This window comes from Zalophus californianus, chromosome 4 (assembly GCF_009762305.2).
Source record: "Zalophus californianus isolate mZalCal1 chromosome 4, mZalCal1.pri.v2, whole genome shotgun sequence".
In the NCBI taxonomy this organism is placed as follows: Eukaryota; Metazoa; Chordata; class Mammalia; order Carnivora; family Otariidae; genus Zalophus; species Zalophus californianus.
Window position 1 is genome coordinate 79,539,527 of NC_045598.1, and position 7,095 is coordinate 79,546,621.

Genomic DNA, 7,095 nt, shown 5'->3' on the forward strand with positions numbered 1-7,095 from the left:
AGAATGAATTTTACACATCCACCCTCCCCCAAAGATACACATTTTTTGTCTTTCATTTATTGGAGGATATGAAGAAATTGCACAGTAATTAAGCTAAAAAATATGTAAGACAGTGATGACTAAGCAAACACCTCAGCTTTCATAATCATGGCTGGCTCATGGCTCCAGGAATGCAATCACTGGGCGGGGGTGGGGGGCGGTTATCAAACCCTTCTGGAGAGCCTACCATGTGCCAAGCACTAAGCTAAGCACTTTCCTGGAGCTGAGTTGAGATCGGAGTAGATATGACCCTTGACCACAAGTAGCCCCCAGTCTGGTGGTGCAAAGTTACCTAGTGCTATGAGGCAGTGCCTGCTGAGCCCCCTGGGAGGAGCTGAGCTGCATGATCCCTGTGGGTGAGAGGGCGGGGTGGGGGGGGTGCTCCAAGGGAGGTGGACTCTGAGTTGGTCTTGAAGAACAGGATGTGGAAAGTTGGGGTCTCGTGGAGGAGAGGGGGTCACCAACCTCCTACCTCTGACTATCTTATGACCTCTGTTAGTAAGAGGGAAGTTAAGCTTGGGCACGTTAAGGCTGCTGTATTTGTGGGTCTCTCAGCTATGGCAGCTTCAGCTCTAGCCTAACTGATACACCTGTGGGGTTGTTCTTTGGCTTCCCTCTTCCTACCACATCCAGCCCAATATGACTCAGCAAGAAGGTAGGAAGGGAGCCAGTGACAAGAGGACCCTTGCGATGAGCCAGGCATTATCCTAAGCAAACAAACAAACAAACAAAAAGCCCTAACTTCCCATGGACTCTGCCAGGCAGGGTGTATCACTCACTTCTGGAGATAAAGATCTAGAGGTGCAAGGATTTTCCAAGATCACACACAGCTAGTAAGCAGCAAAGACCAAGAACCCACATAGACCTGACTCTTCCTGTGACTCACATGTAATCGAGTGTAGACAGGGAGAGCCTCAGAGCACTGTTATCAGGTGTCCCTGGGTCTGTTTTCACTCCAGGAGGGCAAGAGGTAGAATCCCTGAAGTTCTAGTGAATTCACACAGGAGCAGGTGACTTGGGGAACGTAGGGGCAGCATTCTTTGAGGATTAGAGAGGCACTTGAAATTTTCCAGTCTAACCACCCATTTTACAAATAAGGAAACTGACGATTGGAGGGGTTAAGGGGTTTGTCCAAGGCTAGATGATGCCTAGATAGCTCACGGCTCTATTCAGCACAGTAGGCTGTGGACCTTACACCCGTGGCCTTCATGGACAAAAGGCAAACTTGGGTGTGTGTTTTCTTGTAGGTCTTCCTCCTGTGTCTCTGGGTCCAAGAAGCAGATAATGAGGGAGGCTACTCTGTGTTAATGGAGAAACCAAGGACAGAAATGCGGTTCAGTTACCCTTGACCATGTATGTTTATTTAGGCTATCTCTTTAACCACCAATGGAAAACTTGTCCTCATCAAAGAGAGTCCAGGCCCAGCCAGCAAGCAGAGAGGGATTTGGGGGAAGGGGCAGGGCTACAGGTGAGCACAGGAGGGAGGAGAGCCACTGAGAAAATCTGATATACATAATAGGGAGGCCATCACTGCAAGCACTTTGGGACCCTGAGGATTGCAGCCAAGCTAGTTTGCATGTTGCAGCTCAGCACTGCCTTCCAGAAAAGGTATTTCAGTGATGAAATAAGAGCTTTGTATCTGTTTCGGAGGCTCACTACATTCCCTCAAGGCTCCTGACCTGAGGAAGCTGAGTCAGGAGCTGGCCCATTTGTTAGATAAATGCAGAGATTTATTGGTTTCTCGAGACTTTAACTGGTTCTGTATGGGCGTATTTCCCTTCCCTTAAATGGGTCATTAGGAAATATTGGACACAAATCAGGAATTCAATCTCTAAATAAACACATTTCTACCCACACAGATAACTTGACTCATTCTAATACAAGCAACTTCTAATAAATAAAAGATTTTCTTCACCTCAGAGACTGACTTCTCACTGGAACCTAGGTGAGAATCTAGAGGGGTCTTTTAAGAGTCCCTGCCTGGGCTGCTGCGTGCTGGCAAAAAGCACCACATACACGAAAGTTTTTAATCCTCTTGCGTTTTCATTCGCTGGTCTCTTGGGATGACGTCTGTGGATCATATTATTATTCCCACTTGATAGGTAGGCAACTGAGGCCCCAAGTGACGAAGCACTGGCCCAAGTTCACACAGCGAGAAAACATCCCCTTCCAGTGCCTTTTCCTACTTTCCCACAGCACCTGTTTTCTTGGCACATAAGTGAAATGCCACAGATTGAAAGACAGGGGATGAGCCGCCAGGGACCCTCTGTGCATTCATTTAAACAGTTTGTACTGAGTGCCAACTGTGTGTCAGGCAGCATCCTAGGTGCTGGGGATCCAGCAGTTAATAAAGCAGAGAAGACTCCCACTGCTCACTATTCGATTCGGGTCCTTTGATTCCTGTCCCTTTCTGGCTGGTCACACCTGACATGTATGTAGAGCTTACCGGTTTACAATGTGCTTTCCCACGTGTGGTCTCCTGGGCCCCTCGGCCGGCCTCAGAAAGGCTAGGTGCGTTGCCCACAGGCCTGAGGTAGAGCGGCAGGCACTTTCCTGCTGAGTTTTCCTGACAGTGTCCTCTCCAGGGGCCCTGAGGCTCCCTGGCACTTTCTCCACAACCAGCCCAGGGGCAGCCAGGAAGGAGCCCTCAGAGCTGCTCTGCGACCACTCCCAGCCCCCAGGCCCTACACAGTCTAGTGGGGTTCCTGAGAGCCAAGTGCTGGGGAAGGCAGTCTCCCCAACACCTGCTTAGTTCAAAACTGTCAAAGCCAAAGAATGTGACCACAGGCAGAAAAGAGATACAGGTATTGGTGCCCTTCCCCTGTGACCTGCATGTCACTTAGAGACCAGGGCTGGGCAAGGGTACGCAGGGGGTAGAGATGGGAGCAATGCAGTGTTAGGCTAGGGCCTGGGCATGTCCTAGATTCATACTTATTCTCTCTGAAAGCATCTTTGGCCCTCCTGCTGGCAGGGAGCTCCCAGGGAGGCAGGGTCCCTCTGGACCAGGGTGGGCTCAGCCTGTAGGAGGCAGGAAGTGGAGAGTGAGTGCCCACCTTACTCAAGGGAAGTTAAGCAGCTTGTGCCTGAGATGTTCTGATGAGACGGGGGTGCTGTCGGATCCTGGTCCATCCATGAGAGCTGTGTGACCTTGGACAAGGGACTTAACCCCCTGAGCCTTGGAATCTTCTAGATCTAGAAAACAGGGACACTAATACCCACCCCAGCCCTGTTGTAAGTAAGCCCTCTGTTTTAAGTTTTTCGTTGTTTTTCAAGTACACTTTTCTCTTTTCCAATTAAGTTTTTTCCTGATCATGTAGAAAATTTGATGATAGCTATTTTGGAAAACACAGAAAAACATAAAAAGAATAAAAATTGCCTAAGTTCCCAACACTCAGAAAGAATTATCATTAACATGCTGACATCTTGGTAGACTTTAACATAACACACACAGTCACACACAGACACACATATATCTCCTATCATTTTGTGATTGGGAATGTATTCGTTCTTTTCTCTTTTCACTTAACATATTTTGAGCATTTTTTCACATCATTAAAAATTCCTAAAAACATTTTCAAAAGTTTCAAAATAATAGATTTTTTTCAATCATTAATATTGTATAGACATCTGTTTTTAATTATTTCATATTTTTCTGTTCTCCAATTTTGCAGATGGATTGATCAAAACACATGAATTTTTTTTTTAAAGAAAAGCTTAGTAAATTTACTTGAAGGAAGCTTAAATAATACAGGACTAAAAATACTAGAAATCTTTATACAATAAAAATGGAATATAAATTAACCGACTTCACAGACATTTCCAGTTAGGCATCATCATCATACAAATATATTCATTTTTTTCTTTTCTATAGGGACAACACATACATACATGACATCATAATTCTTGCAAGACAAAACAAACCAGACACTAAAAATATTCTCAACTTTTAAAAATTGTATGAACTAAGTTTCAACAACAACATTTGACCTAAACATAAACCCTTAGTTTAATTTCATGATTTATCGTGCCAGAAGCATGGCTGGTTTTAAGTTTTTAAAACAGATATTGCTATCATAACACATTGGCTTACTAATAACAAAGGCATTTTACATTCACAGTATCCGTGGGGACAAAAAAATTTTAATATTATTTGCTATGACCTTTTTAAACTTTCAAAGTCTTCTCAATGTGAGAAAACCTCTGCACACATTTCGGTGCCTTCTTCTGAAGCACAATCTTGACGATTGGTCTTTGTGGTTCCTAGGAACACGTCCTGTCTTGCTCTTTTTCACACAGTATAAATTATATCCTTATGCAATATGCAGTATTGTATTAAGACCCAGTAGTTCTTCAACAATGTTACCAAATAACTATATGAATCAATCTCAAATGCTGCAAAAGTAACGATCTTCATAGGGCACTTCTCCTTGTGGAATCTGAAGCTATTCCTTTTGGATATTTTTCCACTTCGATGTGAAATAGATTGTTCAGATTTCTTTAGTGGTTTCTTGATGTGGCTTTTTTACAAGAAAAAAATGGTTTTGATTTCTTTCCCCATAGATCAAAATTTTCATTTGAGACATATTTCTGGAAGTCTCATAGTCCAGGGATGTTTCAGATAACAAATAGGAAGTCTCTGAATGCAGCTGTAATAAGTAAGCATTTTGCATCCTCAGCGACACTACCAGTATATCTTGAAACCAAAAGTAACATGATTTCCCTATTCCCACAATCTACTTAATTTTGTTTTAAAATCTGAATATTTCTATTTATAATTTCTGTTTTGGATGATTATTCTAACTACCACCTTTATGATGTTTGAAGCCCCATTAAACCAATTATCACATATTTTTCTAATTTGCTTCTAAGTAGTGATTTTACTAGAAGCAACAAGTCCACCAGTAGTCCAGTGAGATGTATTTTCTTTCCCGAAAGTTCTTGGTGAGCACAGGAAGGCTCTTATCATCACCAAATACGCTACAAGTTCACCTGTGCTTCTCATTCTTTGGAAAGTCAAAGCTACATTCAGTCTCAAATTCCTGCGAAGTTTGAGGTTTCTCAGAGGAAAACACCCACTATATTTTGATGATGGGCTTCCTGCCGGTGAAGAATCACTGGAATTAACGAAATCTGTTGGATTCTCATGGGGTAATTGTTCGGGCGGGAGGCCGACACAAGCCAGTTCCTTTTCTCTGCCTTGTCCCAGACCCCACTTCTAGGAGACTGTTTTCTGTGACAAGGATTTGGAAAAGGATGAACTTTCATTCTTCTGCCATAGATCACCCATGTAGTTTATCTGGGCATTGTGTAGCTTGTCCTAACTGTTCTGTTTATGTAAGCAGCCAACCATTTTGGAAATCTCTTAACTTTCATCATGCTCTTATTAGAGAGATTAGACATTGTTTTTTGGTTTTATTGGGGGGTTTTTTGTAACATCGATGGAGTGATCCTCAGTATTACTACAAAAGTTCCGTTTTTTGAATATTATGGGCTCAGATGCCATAATTTCTTAAATACTGGCTCCCCAACCCAGCCCTGGAGCTTATGAACGGCGCCCGGCACCCTAGAGCAACGCCTCGCTCCGGGCCAGGTCCCACTTTAGGGCAGCAAGCGGCAGGCGGGGACAGCCGCGGGCTACGCTGGCCCCGCCCCCCGCGGCTTCCCCCACCACCACCCCCGCGGCTGGCCCCGCCCTTCTCAGGTCATAAACGTCTGATGGAAGGGAAAGAGCTAAAGCAGGTAACTTTTTCAAGGCAATACTGCCAATTTCCTGCCCATAAAAGTTGCACCAATTTACCTTTTACCAACAGCGGCTAAAAGGAAAGATATGAGAACCTTTGTGACTTCCTCATGCCTCTTATTCTTATTTGCTGTTATAGCGATTAACAGTAAAACCCATAAAAGACAAGAAAGTTGTAAAAGATGTCAGAGAACCACAAAGGGGACATAGAAAATGACAGCAGGAAATTGATACGTTAAAAGCTTTAAAAAGTCCCCAGGGATAGAAGAAAAGTAGATGGGGAAGGGCTCAGATGGAGGTGTTCACTCCTGAGCTGCACAAAGCCTCCCTGGGCAGGATGGCGCCTCGACTTCTCTTGCCCTGATGTCTGAGTACAGTGCCGGGCGCTCAGCAGGGCTCGCTCACATGGGCCTGGGGGAGATCTAAAAGTGGATTTAAAAGTGGCCGCCTGCAAGAGGAAGGGATAGGGGACAGTGGAATCCTGGGGCCTGGTCAGCTCCAGGCACAACTAGGAACGGGTGTCAGGTGGAAGAGACCTAAAGGCCTTCAGATAAGCAGCTCTAAACAACCTTGGGCTCATTCTCACAAAGAATAGAAAGGAGGGCATCATCCAGGCTTTTTGGGTCATGGAACCTAATCAACTTTCCATCAAGTCATCAACGAGGTTTTCCCCAGCACCCATTTAATTCCTAGCCCTTGGGCTGGGCCCTGCAGGGCTGCAGATGAGGTGCAAGCGTATGTGCTTAGGAGGGGCCTGTGGTCTTGGCGGGGAGGCCAGAGCAGTGGGCCCAGGAAAGCACCACAATCCACGCAAGACTGTGGAATGTCAGACTGTGCCCGGGGTGCGAGATGGTGCAGTGGAGCCCTGAGAACAGCTCCAGCTCCAGCACTTTTCAACCAGGCCGACTTTTGTAGCTGGCTCTCTAGCTGCAAAAGCGGATCTTCAGGTTTACTTGCCCCTGCAGGGAGGGGCTGGGGACTCATCCAAGTATGTCTCCTGAGAGTCCCTAGGATCAGACAAAAACCCAAAACCCAGCCCTGCTGCAAGGGTCTGTCAACATCCTCATAATTGGGTATGTGAAGTGCTGACATATTTACCCTGCTTAATCACCGCCCCATCCCTCAGAGGAAAACTGATTTCAGGCACTTGAGGACAGAGAAATAGCAGTGACCTTTCTGCAGGACTGATGATAACTCGCTCCTTATAAGGAGCAGACAAGAGCCCCACACTCATGGCTCAGGAATGTGTGTCTCCGTGTGTGTTCTTTCTAACCTTGCCTGGCAGTGGGCCTCCACACCTGAGCCCAGCATTTCCA

At 45.4% G+C, this 7,095-nt stretch overlaps 1 pseudogene; it reads right to left on the reverse strand.

Annotated features, from left to right (window-relative positions):
- Positions 1-4,526: 4,526 nt before the first annotated feature.
- On the reverse strand, positions 4,527-5,542 carry LOC113926514 (annotated as a pseudogene).
- Positions 5,543-7,095: the final 1,553 nt, after the last annotated feature.